The sequence below is a fragment of the Coregonus lavaretus genome (assembly GCF_964263955.1).
Source record: "Coregonus lavaretus genome assembly, chromosome: 19".
Taxonomy (NCBI): domain Eukaryota; kingdom Metazoa; phylum Chordata; class Actinopteri; order Salmoniformes; family Salmonidae; genus Coregonus; species Coregonus lavaretus.
Window position 1 is genome coordinate 23,892,574 of NC_140006.1, and position 18,991 is coordinate 23,911,564.

Below are 18,991 nucleotides of genomic sequence, written 5' to 3' on the forward strand. Positions count from 1 at the left end.
AAAGGACAACATATAGAAAAAAGAGAATGAAGTAGAAGAAAAGGAAAAATGTTTTGCTTGTCTTTTATTTCATGATTAATATTCACATCACTAGTTAACAATGAATCACAATGAACATCTCTTTCATACCAAATTACATTACATCTCAAATCGGAAGGGAAACAATGAACTCCTCCTATCTATGACAGATGTTTACAATCCATTGTCTTCTGCATGCTCTTATGGTGTGCACTATGGAGAATAATACACACTGTAGGTGTGCTCTAAGAAGAAGCACAGCTATGGGCTCCTTGGTGCTTTACAGAAGCACGCTACATAACACATGCCAAAAGACAGTTACTGTTAGTCTCACAAGGGGGGTGGGGGAGGGATGTCTGGGCGACATTCAAGGGCTATGTGTGTCAGGTGCCGCATGTGGGAGCTTGACCTTCGACCTATCCTCACAATGCCTGGTTCATGATTAAAGTTGAGCACTCGATAAGCTCACCAGTGACACAAAACATTTGGAACAATAAGCATTAAATCGGATGATTCTTTTTTCCTTGTAGATTTTTTACATATAGTAAGTCTAAGTGTAAGAGGCAGATAAAAGTGTTAATTTATTCAAGCAAATATCAGTTTATCCACTTGGAGTGGGTAAAAGCACACCTAGACCAACCATTGAGATGCTAACCATCGCTGAATGCTTAAGATATTCACAGTCTGCTGCTGTCCCCATACTGGACTCGACACACACTTCCTACTGTCAGTCAAATTTAGATTGAGTATAAGTGTCTTATTGTGATTTTTACAACAAAACAAAAAGTTCATACATATTATATTCATATCTTGCATCTTTAATATATTAAATTGTAAAAACATTCTTGTACTTCAGCCCTTTCTGAAAAAAGGCAGACTCCAGAAAGAAAACACTCTCTGGAAATGGGTTCATGAACGTGAAAGACATTTCTCAACATCCATAAAGACCCTAATATCAATACCTTTTTTTCCTGTGATGATAAAAACATGTGGATGTCTATATACAAACGAATGTGTGAAGACTGGTGGAAGGGTGGTGGTGCAAGCAGTAGTTAAGTGTTGGAAAGGTGAGTGTTCATAAATGTGATGCCTAACAGGCACAACGAGAACAGACTGAGCGTGAGTGACCATTGACCCAAAGCCTGACACCAAAGTCCACTAACGTGACCAGTGAGCACGGTTACCACCAAGGAGACTAAAAGACACATCTGTTCATCCAATCATGGCAACGGTTCACTCAAACATACTGTAGAGCTCAAACATGAAATGTACATGCCACTGTGCATTCAAAGTGCTTTCATCTGCTTTCATCATTGTAAGACTTGTTCTTCAGGAACAATTCATTTCTTTAAATTTTTTGAACTAACCATGGGAATGTTGGGGGAAAGAATACCTTATAAATATCATAAGGGGCTTTTGCTTTCATTCTCGATAATTTGATCACTTGCTCTTTGATTATCTCTGCCATTGATGATCACTATTATTTCCTCCACTGCAGTGCACACACTCAAATAGATTCAAATTACGCCTTACCGACATCAAGCAGCATCATATCATTACAGTACAACAAAATAAATCAAAGTAAAAGTGTTTTAGGGTGGGACACAAATATACTTTTTTGGGAACTGTACACCTGTTACAGTTCAGCCTTGAGAATCTACAAGGCACAATTACACATTCATATCTGTGACCATTATCCCTCTTGGAGTAGTGTGATGGATGTCTCCAAAAGGAACTGCAATTGTCTTACTCTAAGAGCCAAACTACCAGTATTTTAAAGGCAATGGGGTGCCCTCGACCTTGATCCAGCAACGTACCACAAATCTGCAGACAGACTCCACAGACGTCTAAATGTTGATCACAAAATGAGACCATCCCAAAGATCGTTCAACCACTACACACACACTGGATCCTAATTCATCGTCATGTAATGTAATACAATTCCACCCGCCAACCTCTTTACAAAACCGACAGCAAGTTAATCAGAGTAATTCGCTTATATATATATATATTTTTTAATGTAGCTTGATTAAGCAATTGTGCCCTATTGTTACACAATAATGTCACTATTCACAGTGGAACCAGTAGCATAAGCAGCCATTCAAATCAATTAATATTTAACAGTGGATTAGTTGAGAATAATTAAAATGTACAATTGTTACATTGGAGATCAATTTATGACAGTCTTTGTCCTTCACAAACTTCTCTTGATATTGACTTAAAATTGTAATTGGGTTTTTATGATAATATTGTTATCATAAAAATATCTATCTATCTAAATCTTGCTTTCCTTCAACATGGCTCTCTATTCGTCTTCCCTGTCCCAACGATTTGGCCAACACTACAGAGACTTGATCGTCGTTGGAGTATCTCCACTCCCCTGGTGCAATCATAGGCCTTTCCTCACTTCATTTGCTGCCTCCTGCTTACTATTATGTCCTGCCCCAGGCATCCAGTCTCTGTGCACAGATCCTAAGAGGGTTTTTCTCTCTCTCTCTCTCTCTCTTTCTGACTGTACCGTACTGAAGTTTACATGTGCGGGGACGGGTGTGTAAGAGGAAGTTGTATCCTCAGCAGAGACCACTCACTGTATTGCTTTCAGAGAGATGTAACAGTAAGAGGGAAAGGGTATATTGATGATGAAACAACATAACGACACATCAGCTCATTGTTACAATAATTTACGAAAACACAATACAGAGTTTTTTTTAAAGAGATGTTAAATGTCCTACTGTTTGTAACAGCCTACTTGTTTCTTATTGTTGAGGGTTGTGGGTGGGGTCACAGGTTTACAGAAGGTTATCTAGACATACTGAATTGATTAACTGAGGAGGTGGCATATTAGCCGCTGTTCATTGGGATGACATGACAGTCCCACATGCTCACAATAAGGGGTGCTTCACTAATCGCCATAATGTACTGTATAACGCCACAAGTGAAGTCTGGGATCCCTACAGTACAGGGGAGGGTATGCTCATCCAGAGAGTTAGGTACGGTAAGGAAGGTTTTACATCTAAGGTTTGTCACATAGATAGCAGTGGCTCATTGTGATAGTCTATGACGAAAAAGTCATACTAATATACAGTGCGACACTGTAGGTGTTTGTGATTTTGATCAAGGTTGCACTGCACTACAGTACTGTACGTATAAGAACAGTGCATATAGGCTGGAACAAAAGAAGCAGGCAGTATAATAAGTTTCACTCTGCGCTGACATAACTATAACAGAACACTGAGGGTCTAGATTCTAGAAGGTTCACTCTGAGGTCATACTACACCACTTATATCACAGCAAGTTAAGCCAGAGCAATACAGAAGAGACCAAACCCCACTGTACAGTAAGACCTTGCTCTATCTGTCTGAACTCTGTGGTCTCTATACTTGAATACTTCCACGAGGATAGAGAGTAGTGATACGATACTGAATAGTGAGGTAAAAGGAGTAAGTTGGAATGTGCTAAAGAAGTCCTTGTCCTGTTAGCATTCAGTATTTGTCCTCCTGCCAAATGGCTGGGTGACGAGGGGCTGGGTCGGAGCTGGAGGGTGTGGAGGAGGAAGCTGGCGGACCCCAGAGAAACACAGAGAGAGGTGCTGCGATGGGGGTGAGGGGTGGCTGCCAATCGGGGTGGGCCAGGAGATAAGGTCGGCGCCGTTGGTGGTGCGAGCCCGTGCGTTCTCGCGAAAGCTCAGCTTGTAAGACTCAATCTGAAGGGCAGATACAGACACAATGGAGAAAGATGGAAGGATAGGGGAGAAAAGGAAGACGAGAGGAGAAAAGGAAGACGAGAAAGAGGGGAGAGTAAACTGGTTAGACTTACGACATAAAATAACATACACATTGTTGGAGTACAGTATTTGTCATTTGCAGCAAGGAAGCTAAAAACGAGCCTACTTCACAACAATCAGTTATCTCTCATCTGAGCAATCGGCAACGGAGGTCATCTCAAAGTTAAAGCTCTGAGAGTGCATGACAGTGAAAGCGAGATTTGAGAAAGGCCACAGGGTGTTTGTTGGAGCAAGGGGCACTTACTTGTCTCAGGGATGTGTTTGTCCATGCCCCTGCCTATCGGGTCCCGCAGCCCGTCACCCCCAAAGGGATTAGGTTGAGGCGTGGCCTCCTTATGCCCGTTCTCCTTAGCCATGCTTCCTGCACCTGTAGCTGGAGCTCCACCAGGGGGAGATGTTTTCCCCGCAGCTTTCTCTGGCATCCCCCCAGCCTAGAAACATATGAGCATCAGAATTAGACACACACTGATGTTAATTAACAAAACGTGTTTATACATTTCTATAAGTTCAATTATATTTTCTTTATCTGTTGTGTTTCTATGAAGCAGTAGGGAGGCTGGGTAATCATTAATGCCATCTTGTGGACAAAAACTCCCTTAATGCATGATGACATGGCTTGTTTTAACAGGATGAAATTGCTCTCTGTATGTGGGCAACCAGCATGTTCAAATAAAAGGTTTCCACCACCACAACCACAAAGATGCTGTCTTTTTGTGTTTTGCAATAAACATTTGCTTTATAACTTCAAGCTTTCTGAAATGTATTTAAATAAAACTTTGATGACAAAATCCTGGTTAGTTAAACATGTTAATGACTATGTGACTACAACAGAATGGTGACCTTACCTTGATTTGTCCATCCCCTGCCTCAAGGCCAATATTGTCCATTGTCTCCACCTTGGGCTTGCCATTACCATTACCATTGGCCTTAGCCTCAATCTTCACATCTCCACCCCCTGTAGTGGACAGACCTTAGTTACAAGTAGGGTAAGAAGAGAATTAATTTGGTATAGGATACTTCCCAATGGAACCCTATTCCCTATGTAGTGCACTACTTTTGACCAGGGCCCATGAGGCTCTGGTCAAAAGTAGTGCACTATGTAGGGAATAGGGTGCCATTTGGGATGTAGACATATTTTCCTGAATCATTAGGTTTCTTACCTGGTTTGTGCTTGATGTTGTCCTTAGAGCCACACTTGGAGGTCACTTTGCTCAAGTCCACCTTCTTATGCTGAATCTGGACCTGAATGCACCCAAACAAACAACACAAATGTTGAAGTAAGAATGACAAACATGAAACAACACCCACTCTGAAATTCACACACAATGCCTTGAATCACTCTCGCCCACCAGTGTAACACTGATTATGACATTTGGACAGATAAAAAGCTGAGGTACTGTAAAGTGGAGAAGTGGGCATTTGAAGTATCAATTTTAAAATATTGTTTGTCACTTAATAAGGAAAATGCTTGTTGCTATGTAAAAGAGAGTGAGCGGCAGATAGAAAGTTAGTTTCTAATAGGCTGGTTAGTCGGGTGAGAAAGTTTGCACAAACAGCACAGCATTCGGACCTAACATTATACACTGAGTATAAAAAACATTAAGAACATTCCATGACATAGACTGACCAGGTGAATCCAGGTGAAGTCTATGATCCCTTATTGATGTCACTTGTTAAATCCAATTCAATCAGTGTAGATGAAGGGGAGGAGACAGGTTGAAATAGGATTTTTAAGCCTTGAGACAATTGAGACATGGATTGTGTATGTGTGCCATTCAGAGGGTGAATGGGCAAGACAAAAGATTGAAGTGCCTTTGAACAGGGTATGGTAGTTTGTGTCAAGAACGGCAACACTGCTGGGTTTTTCACACTCAACAGTTTCCCATGTGTATCAAGAATGGTCCACCACCCAAAGGAGATCCAGCCAACTTGACACAACTGTGGGAAGCATTCGAGTCAACATGGGCCAGCATCTCTGTGGAACGCTTTCGACATCTTGTAGAGTCCATGCCCAACTCAATATTATGAAGGTGTTCTTAATCTTTGGTATACTCAGTGTATCTAGGCTGGCCAATGGGGCTGACCATAGAATTAGAATGACTAGAACATTAGGACATTACTCTGTCCAATCGAGCATGTCAGTGGGATATGGGGAAGGAGGCAGCAGCCACATTGGAGCACCATGTGTTGTACTTACATTCCCTCCACCAGGGACATGCTTGATATTATCCTTGGAGCCACAGCGAGAGGTGATATGGCTGAAGTCCAGTTTTTTGTGGACTATCATAACCTACAAAACAGCACAGTAGCAGAGGGGAACGGGTCACTATGATGAGTCTAGAATTAGTGGAGGATGGTGGAGGAGCAACCAGGATAAAGCAATTTGAAGAGCATACAGTATGTTGTTAACTCTTACTTGCTCATTGTAAGTAAAGTAAAGTCACACAACAGTCAGAATGCTGGCTGGTCAGACATCAGTATTTACATGCAAATGAGTTCAAATCTTGTCCAATTCTAGATGTGCCTGATAACTATTGCAGTGTTTCTCTCTCACACACACACACACACACACACACACACACATGCACACGCCCCACACAAACACACACACCCAAACAGATATACTAGCCAGCCATCTCTTCCCTGATATCAATTACTGATTTGAAAACATTGTCACTCAGCAAGGGAACTGCTGTTCAAAAACCTTGAATGAAAAGCACTAATCTGCTTTCTCCATACATTTTTTGCTTTGTATTCGGAGACGCCTGGTGTTTAGATTAGTTTGCAGCTCTGTGACGCAGGTAGCAGCGCAGGCAGGCTGAGTCACCCTCTAAAACACATGGCCACAGCCAAGGTCTGTAGTTCTCACTGCCTTTTCACACTGCCTCTAGTTCTTATATCACTGAACTCAACTCACAGTTGTTGAACAACCAGAGGCTACTCTGCTATATCACTTGGCTTATGAGTGCTGGAGCTTGTTTCTGTATTGCTTATCTTAAACAGTTTACTTACATGCATTGAAACTTTTTTCACAGCGACCGGCGATCAGTTTACCCACCAATTTTTTTACCACTACATCACAGATTCAAATCCTTACAAGACTAATAGGACTGTAAAAAGGTTTAGGCTAAATTATGTAGAAGTAAACCGAGATAAACATTAGCAGTGGTATTGGTTACACTACGAACCCAAAAGCCATCCAGGGCCTCTCAAATACTCAAGCTCAGGGCCCTTCTAAATGTACCAGGTGCATGGGAGTACCAGCGAAGGACAACGGTCACTTTGGTGTTGTGTTATTTCGTTTCTGTGCCAAACAATTGGGATGGGTAGTGCCATGGTTGTAGAGGTCAGGTGGATGATGGCAAGGTCCTGTCTGTCTGTTTTTCTGTCTGTTTGTCAGTTAAGCTGTGCATTTCAGGGGGGACAGATACTTGTCATACACTGTCCACAACCATTCCACATTTTATACCGGAAAGCAACAGGTTATCATGAAGAGGAAGAAAAGGTGAGGATGTGCACGAGAGTGTGTTAGAGAGTGACGTGCCTGTATTTATGTGTTTGTGTGTGTGCAGATAGGTTCAAATAGTCAGTGGACAAAAATATCCACTTATGTCATTTCCTTCAGTGTGATATCAGAGGAGAGAGAGTGGTTGGGCACACGGGTGAGAATGAAAGAGGGGTGTGTGATGATAGGGACTCACTTTGCCCGGGCCGTCTTTGGATTGGGAAGCCCCCGCCGAGGAGACCTGAGGGGAGACAACCACCCCTGGGTCAATACCAGGAGACAGGGCTGCCCTGGGCCCTGGGTCAGTACCACCAGTCAGGGCTCAGGAGAGTGTGGTGGTGGGTGTATGGATGGAGGGAAGAGATCTGCTTTTCAGCTACACCACCTGTCTGTGTCACTGATTGGTTTCGAACCCAGGTCTCCTGCATGCCAGAAGAGTGCTTTGGCTCGCTTTGCCAAAGCCTAGACATTGGCTCAGGGAGCCAATTCAACTCTTCAGGTCTGTGGAAGTGTGTGCAGGGGTGGTACTGAAACTATATTTTTTAGATTGTTTTTCTATGGAGTCTCCCTTTTGCTTACATCATTGTAATAGGCAACCTTTTTGTGGATGGACACTGTCACAACCAATGCCATAGGTAAAGACTGGACATGATGGCTATTTTCCAAGATGATCATTTGTATGAAAGCATTTCTCTTTTCAGAGTGATCTTATGAATACAGGTGACAGCATCTTCTATCAAGTCAGTCAAATGAGTGAAGGCAGCTGTCAGTTGTAACGTAGAGAGATGAGAGAGAGAAAAGAGAGAGAGATAAGAGAGAAAATAAAAAGTAACAGAGAGGAAAAGAGAGAGACAAAGGGGAGAGAACAGAAAGAGAACTACAGAAAGAAAAATAATGATAGAATTAGACAGACAGATAGTTTGCTTAACATATTTTCTCCAGGGGTAGAATGCATTGTGCCACTATTCAGTTGAGGAGGCCAATAAAGCTGGTAATGACTAACGAGATGGTATATGATCTTGTTATATGGTAGCAGTGGAGAAGGTAGGAGGTTTTAATAATATGGAATTTGTATGATGTTGAATGAGAATTTGCTTGTGACAAAACCCCTGCTATGAATGGCATTAGTTGGCAGCATTGAAAGCATGTTAAATCTGTTACAGTTTTTTTTCGATTGCTAACAAGCATTGTTCAATACTGCGGATACATGTGCAAAACTCTAAATACAGTTATCACAACAACACTCTATGTGGCAACCTGTGGATAATTTGTCATTGCTTAGACACAAAATGCATTCAATGACAACATCTTTCAAATTACATAAATACTTGTCTCACAAAAACACATTTACCAACAAAACTCTACGTATCTACAGACCATTTTGCAAATGTTAAGATACCCTTATCAAAACTGTTAAACTCAAGTTCAAAAGCTACTGAAAATTGAATTAGACCGCAATTTTTTACATTCCTACAGTAAAAGCAAAATAGAAATTCTAAAATAAAATAATAATAATAACTCTTAATTATTCACATCTGATTTTCATTCTACATTACGTAACTGAAGACATACCCATGACATACATTTTTATGTCATTACCATCTCCACAAAAGGGGACATCTTTGGAATATATTTTACATAAACATGGACCCGGCCAGTGATCGTGTAGTGGCTTACAGAGGTGGAAGAGTTGCCGGGAGAGGCAGAGGATTACGTATCCGTGGTGGAAGAAGACTGAGGGGAAGACTCAGAGTTGTAGTGTCAGATGAGATTAGGGCTACAATCATTGATCATGTTGTCAATCATGGTCTATCAATGAGAGATGCTGGTCTCAGAGTGCAGCCAAATTTGCAACGCTCAACTGTGTCATCTATTATAAGAACCTTCCAGCAAACTAACAGGTAAGATATGCATTCTGCATGGGCATCTAACTATACTGAATATCACTGTAGAGTAGTAAATTGAGCAAAAGCTCTCCGAACCACTTGTGTGTAATTTTATTTCTGTTTTAGGACCCAATGGTTACCAAATGGAGGGGGGGGGGGGGGGGGTAGGATTTTCTCTGCTCAGCAGGAAGCTGTAATTGTTGACATGGTCATTAGCAACAATGCCATAAAACTCAGAGAAATTCAAGAGAGAGTGTTGGCAGACAATAATACATTTCAAAATGTTGAAAGTGTAAGCACAACAACCATTGCTAGAGTCTTGACAAAGCATCATATCAGCATGAAGCAGGTGTACACTGTTCCCTTTGAGAGGAACTCAGATCGTGTCAAGGAACTCCGGTACAAATATGTCCAGGTAAGATGTCTATATGCTGTAATACAGTACTGTTTTTACTGTAAACAAAACCCTCCAGAGCACTGCACACTCAGCAGTGATTTCAGTTACAGCATACTGTAATGTAAACTACTGTTATAGAATAACTGTTATGTTGCCCTGTGGATTTACAATATTTTAGAGTGTCATGGAGCTTGAAGCCAGACCAACTCCCCACATGTTCGTCTTGTGGATGAGGCTGGTTTTAACATGGCCAAAACACGCCGACGTGGAAGGAATGTGATTGGGAAAAGAGCAACAGTGAATGTCCCGGGCCAGAGGGGTGCCAACATCACAATGTGGGCTGCAATATCCTCTGAAGGATTGCTGTTACATAAACCACTAATTGGGCCATACAACACAGAGCGCCTCATTTCATTCATGGATGACCTCTATGGAAACCTGGGTGATTGTAGGGGACAATGTGGCATTTCACCACTCCCATGCAGTCCCAGTGGTTTGCAGCCCATCCCAGGATGGTGTCACTTTTCCTCCCCCCTTACTCTCCCTTCCTCAACCCCATAGAATAATTATTTTCCTCATGGAGGTGGAAAGTTTATGACCACCATCCACATGATCAAATGTCACTCTTGGATGCAATGAATGCAGGATGCCTGGATATCTCTGCAGAAGATTGCCAGGGATGGATCAGGCATGCAAAGAGATTCTTTCCCAGGTGTATTGCGCGAGAGGCCATACGGTGTGATGTGGATGAGAACGTGTGGCCCAATGCATCAGACAGGGTTGACTAGCATTGTTACAGTGAGGGAAAAAAGTATTTGATCCCCTGCTGATTTTGTACGTTTGACCACTGACAAAGAAATGATCAGTCTATAATTTTAATGGTCGATTTATTTGAACAGTGAGAGACAGAATAACAACAAAGAAATCCAGAAAAATGCATTTTCAAAAATGTTATAAATTGATTTGCATTTTAATGAGGGAAATAAGTATTTGACCCCCTCTCAATCAGAAAGATTTCTGGCTCCCAGGTGTCTTTTATACAGGTAACGAGCTGAGATTAGGAGCACACTCTTAAAGGGAGTGCTCCTAATCTCAGCTTGTTACCTGTATAAAAGAGACCTGTCCACAGAAGCAATCAATCAATCAGATTCCAAACTCTCCACCATGGCCAAGACCAAAGAGCTCTCCAAGGATGTAAGGGACAAGATTGTAGACCTACACAAGGCTGGAATGGACTACAAGACCATCGCCATGCAGCTTGGTGAGAAGGTAACAACAGTTGGTGCTATTATTCGCAAATGGAAGAAACACAAATGAACTGTTAATCTCCCTCGGCCTGGGGCTCCATGCAAAATCTCACCTCGTGGAGTTGCAATGATCATGAGAATGGTGAGGAATCAGCCCAGAACTACACGGGAGGATCTTGTCAAGGAAACAATGAACCAAAACACACGGTCAAGGCAACAAAGGAGTGGCTCAAGAAGAGGCACATTAAGGTCCTGGAGTGGCCTAGCCAGTCTCCAGACCTTAATCCCATAGAAAATCTGTGGAGGGAGCTGAAGGTTCGAGTATCCAAACGTCAGCCTCGAAACCTTAATGACTTGGAGAAGATCTGCAAAGAGGAGTGGGACAAAATCCCTTCTGAGATGTGTGCAAACCTGGTGGCCAACTACAAGAAACGTCTAACCTCTGTGATTGCCAACAAGGGTTTTGCCACCAAGTACTAAGTCATGTTTTGCAGAGGGGTCAAATACTTATTTCCCTCATTAAAATGCAAATCAATTTATAACATTTTTGACATGCGTGTTTTTTTGTTGTTATTCTGTCTCTCACTGTTCAAATAAACCTACCATTAAAATTATAGACTGATCATTTCTTTGTCAGTGGGCAAACGTACAAAATCAGCAGGGGATCAAATACTTTTTTCCCTCACTGTATATATCTGTTTCATTTGGACAATATGCTATGCATATTCATAGTGTGTATACACTTTTTGTTTGTTTAACAGTACTGGAATTATTTATTTTTGTGTATTTTGGAATACTCTGCAGTAAATTGTATTGAAGCATATTGCAGCCTTTCTGCTTTATTTCTTTACATATCTTGCAGGACATTCTATACAGTACAGGTTTGCCACTCTTCTTTTGTAAAAATGACTGTTGGTTCATCTTAAAAAACATAATATTAAAGACAAATTGACACATTTTCAAGTGGGAGCAGTTTTTAGAGTTTTGTAGGTCATGATACTATGAATGACAAAGTGTGTGTGTCGTGAGAGACTGTTAGCTTTCATTTGGTAGAAATATTTGCTTTTGAGACAAGTAGGATGTGCATTGCCAAGTTGCATGTTGTTTTGATAACTGTATTTAGAGTTTTGCACAATGCTTGTTAGCAATAAAAAAAAACGGTAATACAAAAATGTCTGTCTCATGTCGGTCCTCTAAAATAGACCCATCTCCACAAGCTTCCACGTACAGTACATCTCTATCCCTAGTTACCACACCTTGCCGCCGGTAGGCTGGTACTTCATGTTGTCTGTGGAGCCGATCTTGGAGCGCACATTCTTCAGGTCCGGCAGGGGTGCGTTGATGGGCCTGGGAGTCCTAGGTGCTCTGGGTACAGGTGGCTTCCTCTCCATAGCGGTCTGCTTGGGCACTGGGGGTTTGGTGATGCGTCGGCGAGGCTGCTCCCCATTGGTGGCAGGAGTGCTCGGAGCAGTGGCGGAGGTGCGAGGTACCCTGGGCTTGGCTGGGGCAGAGAGAGAGAAAGGACATGAGGAACCATAGAACAGTAACCCTCTAATGGCTGGAGCTGAGCTGATCGCACACAACACCAACAATGATTTACTAGGAAACAATGGGCTGGAAGCTAACAAGTCGACAGGGAAGAGTATGAGGAACCACACTACTACTACCTACATACAGTAGATACTGTGGTCTCTGGTAGTGGGTTTTTACAAGGCTGTGTCAGCAGTCTCTGATTCGATGACTAATGAAGATCTGAGGAGGACATGACAGGCATGAGGCTTCAGTCAGTGTTTTCAGGAACTGGAATTACTGTTGAGACACAGGCAGCCCAATTCTGATCTTTTTTACACTAATTGCTCTTTTGGCCAATCAGGTCAGCTCTGAAAAAGATGTGATGTGATTTGTCAAAAGACCAATTACTGAAAAAAATGATAAGTTTCAGTTTCCCTCTGCATCCCTGTCTGTCTCTTAGCCTCACATACCCACTGCGTTTGTCTCTCTCTGTGTAGTCATAATGACACTGTCAGGAGAGATTAAAACAGGATGTCTGTCCTTACAATTTCAAAGAATACATTAAACTCCAAGGTATTTTAGTTGTGTACTGAGATACTTGGGTTAGATTGTGTAGGTTGGTTGTTGTTACTTGGTGTTGTCTTCAGCGTACTAGGCTTCTTCACATCACCTGGCTTGATATCAGTCTTGGGAACTGTAGGGTAGAGGACATAACCAAGCTCACCTTACATGATTCAGACTTGTGAACAGTGTATTCATTTGGGGATGACCAATGAATTCTGACTTTGGCTTTTTGAATACCACCATCATCAAGAATAAAGTACCTTAAAGAATGTACGCTTGCACGGTACAGTTAAGAGTTAGTGCTCACCTGTGTTGCGGCGCATAGAGGGGGCACTAGCAGAGGGGTGTGGACCAGCAGGTTTAGTAGTGGCAGTTGTAGAGGAACCGTTCTTATTGGCCGTGCCATTGGCCTTTGGCACAGGAGGACCATTTTCCGGAGTCTGAGTAAGCAAACAGAAAATCAGAGAAGGGTGTGGTGTGGAAGAGAGCTCTTGACAAAAAGGAAAGTGATTAAGAAATGAGAAGAGTAAAGATTGGAAACAGAAAGGAGATATTGGAAATGTACAGTATGCTGGGGTTTTCAGGGAAGTGATAGACAAGATTCCGTTTGTAGGACTATCCTAAATGGTGAAGAGACTGAACAGAGGTCATAGTGCAGGGAGTTGGTGGTCCACAAACTGTGAGTGAGAGTCAGTAGGTGGGCACTGTACAGTTATATGGCAGAGCCAAACAAACGGAAGGGGGACAAGGTGCCAACCACAAAAGGGGAGGCCAGTGAGAAGACACCAGAGGGAAGTGGGAGGGAACTCACCTTGGACTTGGTGGCTGTAGGGGTTTGACTGGCAGCGGCCGTTGGCTGCTTGGTGCAAGCAGTGGGAGTGGTTGCCTTGGTAACAGTTTTTTTTTTATTGGCAGAGCTTGAGGTGGGGGAGGAACGTTTTGGGGGGCCAGCTGCGTCCCCAGTGGACAAAGAGGTGGGCCGTGTTTTGGCAGAGTTTGGTTTGGTTGACCCAACAGCAGGCTGTACAACAACGTCACACGATAAAGGAGAAAAGAAGAAAACCAAAAGCATACAACAGAGGACAGGCAGGATGGTAAAGCAGCAGAGGCAGCATTCACTAATAACAAATCATAATCAAACAAGGAGCATCAGCAGAGCAAATTGGCACCGACGATAACCTCAAATTGCACATAAGCGTGTGCATACAAACACACAGAGACACCCACGCACATACACACACGCACACACTAGAGATGGCAGTGACAGTTGGAGAAGCAGCTTGCTGAAATGAAATGAATGGCAACATTGCCCCGGCCTTTCCTTGACCTACCTTGGCCTTACTGTCTGGGCTGGTGAGGTCCTGCTTGCTTCCGTTGGTTGTTGGGGACTTTGCAGTAGCTTTCCCAGCCTTTTCGTTATTTTCAGCTTTGACCATCTTGTCAGTTTTCTCCCCATTTTCTTTCTTCTCCATCTTCTCATCTTTGTTTGTCTTCTCTGGCTTGTCCACTTTTTCATTTGTATCACTTTTCTCCGTCATATGGAACTTTTCTTCATCTTTGAGGATCTTCTCAGATTTGGAGGTCTTATCAGCATTGTCGACTTTCTTAGATTGATCTTCTTTCTCTGTCTTCTCAAACATGTTCAAGTTATCCGTCTTCGGGAAGAAATCTGCCTTCTCTTGTTTGTCCTTATTTTCTGCTTTAACTGTAGAGAGACAAAAAAAGACATACATTTAGCAAACACGCAATACTGTATGTCATGAAAAAATACCAGAATTACTCTAAGGATAAAATACAGGTGGAGAAACCTTTCATAGTGCCAGAGTCGCTTTCAGCCATGAGAGCTAGCATATCTTATAGCGTGTTATTAACCGAACCACAGATTCAGACTGGCTTTAGCTAGAAAATCGAGCTACAACAATGCATCCTAAGAATACCACCTAAGAATGCCACCACTGTATATGGACAACAGGACTTTGTACATGTTACGGCTGTTCAAATAGGCAACTAAATGTCAATCCTCTAAAATCCTCTGATTGATCGTCACAAAATACAACCGTCCGAATACTGCTGTCATATTATACTCATATGATTATAATCTATCAGTGATCATATTTTGTACTACACCCCAGAGCATCTCGTTGGTGAGGAAATAAGAGTGAGTTGACTACAGTGACCAGTCATGGCATGGTGGTGTGGAGTCTGGGCAGGGCCACAGAAAGTCAGGGCCGAACCCAGGGCCGAGCAGGGAAGACAGAACAGCACATTGTTGGCATCGGCTCCTTATGTAACCCAGCCCCAGTAACCTCTACAGAGAGAGAGAGGGTACATCTGTAATGGCCCCCTATTCCTTATGTAATGCACTACTTTTGACCAAGGCACATTGGTTTTCCTCTCTCGGGCTGTATCCCATGGTACCATTTGGTTAGGAAATGTGGGACAGATTAAGCTGGGTCAAAAGAAGACCCACTGACGTAATGACTGAATCCGCTTTTCAAAGAAAATTCAGACCAATTAGTGGACTAGAGCATCAATATTTAAAAAGAGAGTGAGGGCAAATGGATTGTACATTTATGGTAGATAGATACCAGTTCAATGTGTCAGACAAGATCATGGATTTGTCACAATGGTACAAAACCATTAGCCAGTCGACAAATCTATCAAATGATTGAGTACAGTATACAGGACTGGCCTTGTTGTACCAATGGCTGGCTTTAGGAGCCCTGGTTCCAGTAACTGTTATACACTATCGACTAGGGGTAGGCAACTAGATTCAGCCACGGGCCAATTTTCATCAGAGCAGATGGTCAGGGGGCCGGAACATAATTATAATAATTTGTACACTGCAAATTGACTACAACTAAGCCCAAAAAGAGATTGTATTTAAAAATAACAGTAATTTCATACCTTGGTTACATACGTCTCTTTTTTTATTTGTGGGAATACTTTTGGAACAGATTTCCTGAATTTTTAGCAGAATTCCTGGTGATTTAACTTTTTTTTTTGCCTAGCACTTTGCGGCTGAGCCGTTGTTGCTCCTAGACGTTTCCACTTCACAATAACAGCACTTACAGTTGACCGGGGCCTCTCTAGCAGGGCAGAAATTTGACGAACTGACTTATTGGAAAAGTGGCATCCTATGACGGTGCCACGTTGAAAGTCACTGAGCTCTTCAGTAAGGCCATTCTACTGACAATGTTTGTCTAAGGAGATTGCATGGCTGTGTGCTCGATTTTATACACCTGTCAGCAACGGGTGTGGCTGAAATAGCCGAATCCACAAATGTTATGTGGATGTCCACATACTTTTGTATATCCAGTGTATATACAGTGGGGGAAAAAAGTATTTAGTCAGCCACCAATTGTGCAAGTTCTCCCACTTAAAAAGATGAGAGAGGCCTGTAATTTTCATCATAGGTACACGTCAACTATGACAGACAAAATGATAAAAAAAATCCAGAAAATCACATTGTAGGATCTTTAATGAATTTATTTGCAAATTATGGTGGAAAATAAGTATTTGGTCAATAACAAAAGTTTCTCAATACTTTGTTATATACCCTTTGTTGGCAATGACACAGGTCAAACGTTTTCTGTAAGTCTTCACAAGGTTTTCACACACTGTTGCTGGTATTTTTGGCCATTCCTCCATGCAGATCTCCTCTAGAGCAGTGATGTTTTGGGGCTGTCGCTGGGCAACACAGACTTTCAACTCCCTCCAAAGATTTTCTATGGGGTTGAGATCTGGAGACTGGCTAGGCCACTCCAGGACCTTGAAATGCTTCTTACGAAGCCACTCCTTCGTTGCCCGGGCGGTGTGTTTGGGATCATTATCATGCTGAAAGACCCAGCCACGTTTCATCTTCAATGCCCTTGCTGATGGAAGGAGGTTTTCACTCAAAATCTCACGATACATGGCCCCATTCATTCTTTCCTTTACACGGATCAGTCGTCCTGGTCCCTTTGCAGAAAAACAGCCCCAAAGCATGATGTTTCCACCCCCATGCTTCACAGTAGGTATGGTGTTCTTTGGATGCAACTCAGCATTCTTTGTCCTCCAAACACGACGAGTTGAGTTTTTACCAAAAAGTTATATTTTGGTTTCATCTGACCATATGACATTCTCCCAATCCTCTTCTGGATCATCCAAATGCACTCTAGCAAACTTCAGATGGGCCTGGACATGTACTGGCTTAAGCAGGGGGACACATCTGGCACTGCAGGATTTGAGTCCCTGGCGGCGTAGTGTGTTACTGATGGTAGGCTTTGTTACTTTGGTCCCAGCTCTCTGCAGGTCATTCACTAGGTCCCCCCGTGTGGTTCTGGGATTTTTGCTCACCGTTCTTGTGATCATTTTGACCCCACAGGGTGAGATCTTGCGTGGAGCCCCAGATCGAGGGAGATTATCAGTGGTCTTGTATGTCTTCCATTTCCTAATAATTGCTCCCACAGTTGATTTCTTCAAACCAAGCTGTTTATCTATTGCAGATTCAGTCTTCCCAGCCTGGTGCAGGTCTACACTTTTGTTTCTGGTGTCCTTTGACAGCTCTTTGGTCTTGGCCATAGTGGAGTTTGGAGTGTGACTGTTTGAGGTTGTGGACAGGTGTCTTTTATAAAAAACTAGTTCTGATAACAAGTTCAAACAGGTGCCATTAATACAGGTAACGAGTGGAGGACAGAGGAGCCTCTTAAAGAAGAAGTTACAGGTCTGTGAGAGCCAGAAATCTTGCTTGTTTGTAGGTGACCAAATACTTATTTTCCACCATAATTTGCAAATAAATTCATAAAAAATCCTACAATGTGATTTTCTGGATTTTTTCCCCTCAATTTGTCTGTCATAGTTGACGTGTACCTATGATGAAAATTACAGGCCTCTCTCATCTTTTTAAGTGGGAGAACTTGCACAATTGGTGGCTGACTAAATACTTTTTATCACCACTGTATTTCTTAATACAAACTTCGTGGGGGCAAAATAAATCACCGCCTGTTGCCGACCTCTGCTATAGACTCTAGTATAGAGCTGTTCTGTATGCCTGGCCAGTAGTGTAAACATACACTATAGACTCTAGTATAGAGCTGTTCTGTATACCTTGCCAGTGGTGTAAACATACACTATAGACTCTAATATAGAGCAGTTCTGTATGCCTGGCCAGTGGTGTAAACATACACTATAGACTCTAGTATAGAGCTGTTCTGTATGCCTTGCCAGTGGTGTAAACATACACTATAGACTCTAATATAGAGCAGTTCTGTATGCCTGGCCAGTGGTGTAAACATACACTATAGATTCTAGTATAGAGCTGTTCTGTATGCCTGGCCAGTGGTGTAAACATACACTATAGACTCTAGTATAGAGCTGTTCTGTATGCCTGGCCAGTGGTGTAAACATACACTATAGACTCTAGTATAGAGCTGTTCTGTATGCCTGGCCAGTGGTGTAAACATACACTATAGACTCTAGTATAGAGCTGTTCTGTATGCCTGGCCAGTGGTGTAAACATACACTATAGACTCTAGTATAGAGCTGTTCTGTATGCCTGGCCAGTGGTGTAAACATACACTATAGACTCTAGTATAGAGCTGTTCTGTATGCCTGGCCAGTGGTGTAAACACATTGTCACATAGAACATGACTAACACGCAGGCGACCAGCATCACACACCAGACACACACATACAGTTGAAGTCGGAAGTTTACATACACCTTAGCAAAATACATTTAAACTCAGTTTGTCACAATTCCTGACATTTAATCCTAGTAAAAATTCCCTGTTTTAGGTCAGTTAGGATCATCCCTTTCTTTTAAGAATGTGAAATGTCAGAATAATAGCAGAGAGAATGAATTATTTTAGCTTTTATTTCTTTCATCAGTTTACATACACTCAATTAGTTTTTGGTAGCATTACCTTTAAATTGTTTAAACTGGTTCAAACGTTTCAGGTAGCCTTCCACAAGCTTCCCACAATAAGTTGGGTGAATTCTGGCACATTCCTCCTGACAGAGCTGGAGTAACTGAGTCAGGTTTGTAGGCCTCCTTGCTCGCACACGCTTTTTCAGTTCTGCCCACTAATTTTCGATAGG

At 42.3% G+C, this 18,991-nt stretch overlaps 1 pseudogene across 1 annotated transcript in view; it reads right to left on the bottom strand.

Annotated features, from left to right (window-relative positions):
• Nucleotides 1-3,661: 3,661 nt before the first annotated feature.
• The window catches only part of LOC311146469, a 42,040-nt pseudogene continuing 26,710 nt past the window's right edge, over nucleotides 3,662-18,991 (bottom strand). Inside the window, exons 6-16 of the transcript in view lie at nucleotides 14,245-14,618; nucleotides 13,725-13,934; nucleotides 13,221-13,353; nucleotides 12,981-13,043; nucleotides 12,094-12,338; nucleotides 7,504-7,548; nucleotides 6,000-6,092; nucleotides 4,963-5,044; nucleotides 4,648-4,772; nucleotides 4,047-4,233; nucleotides 3,662-3,721 (exon numbers count right to left, since the gene is read on the bottom strand). The product of the transcript in view is annotated as an uncharacterized misc_RNA (transcript). The remainder of the gene's footprint in view (nucleotides 3,722-4,046; nucleotides 4,234-4,647; nucleotides 4,773-4,962; nucleotides 5,045-5,999; nucleotides 6,093-7,503; nucleotides 7,549-12,093; nucleotides 12,339-12,980; nucleotides 13,044-13,220; nucleotides 13,354-13,724; nucleotides 13,935-14,244; nucleotides 14,619-18,991) is intronic.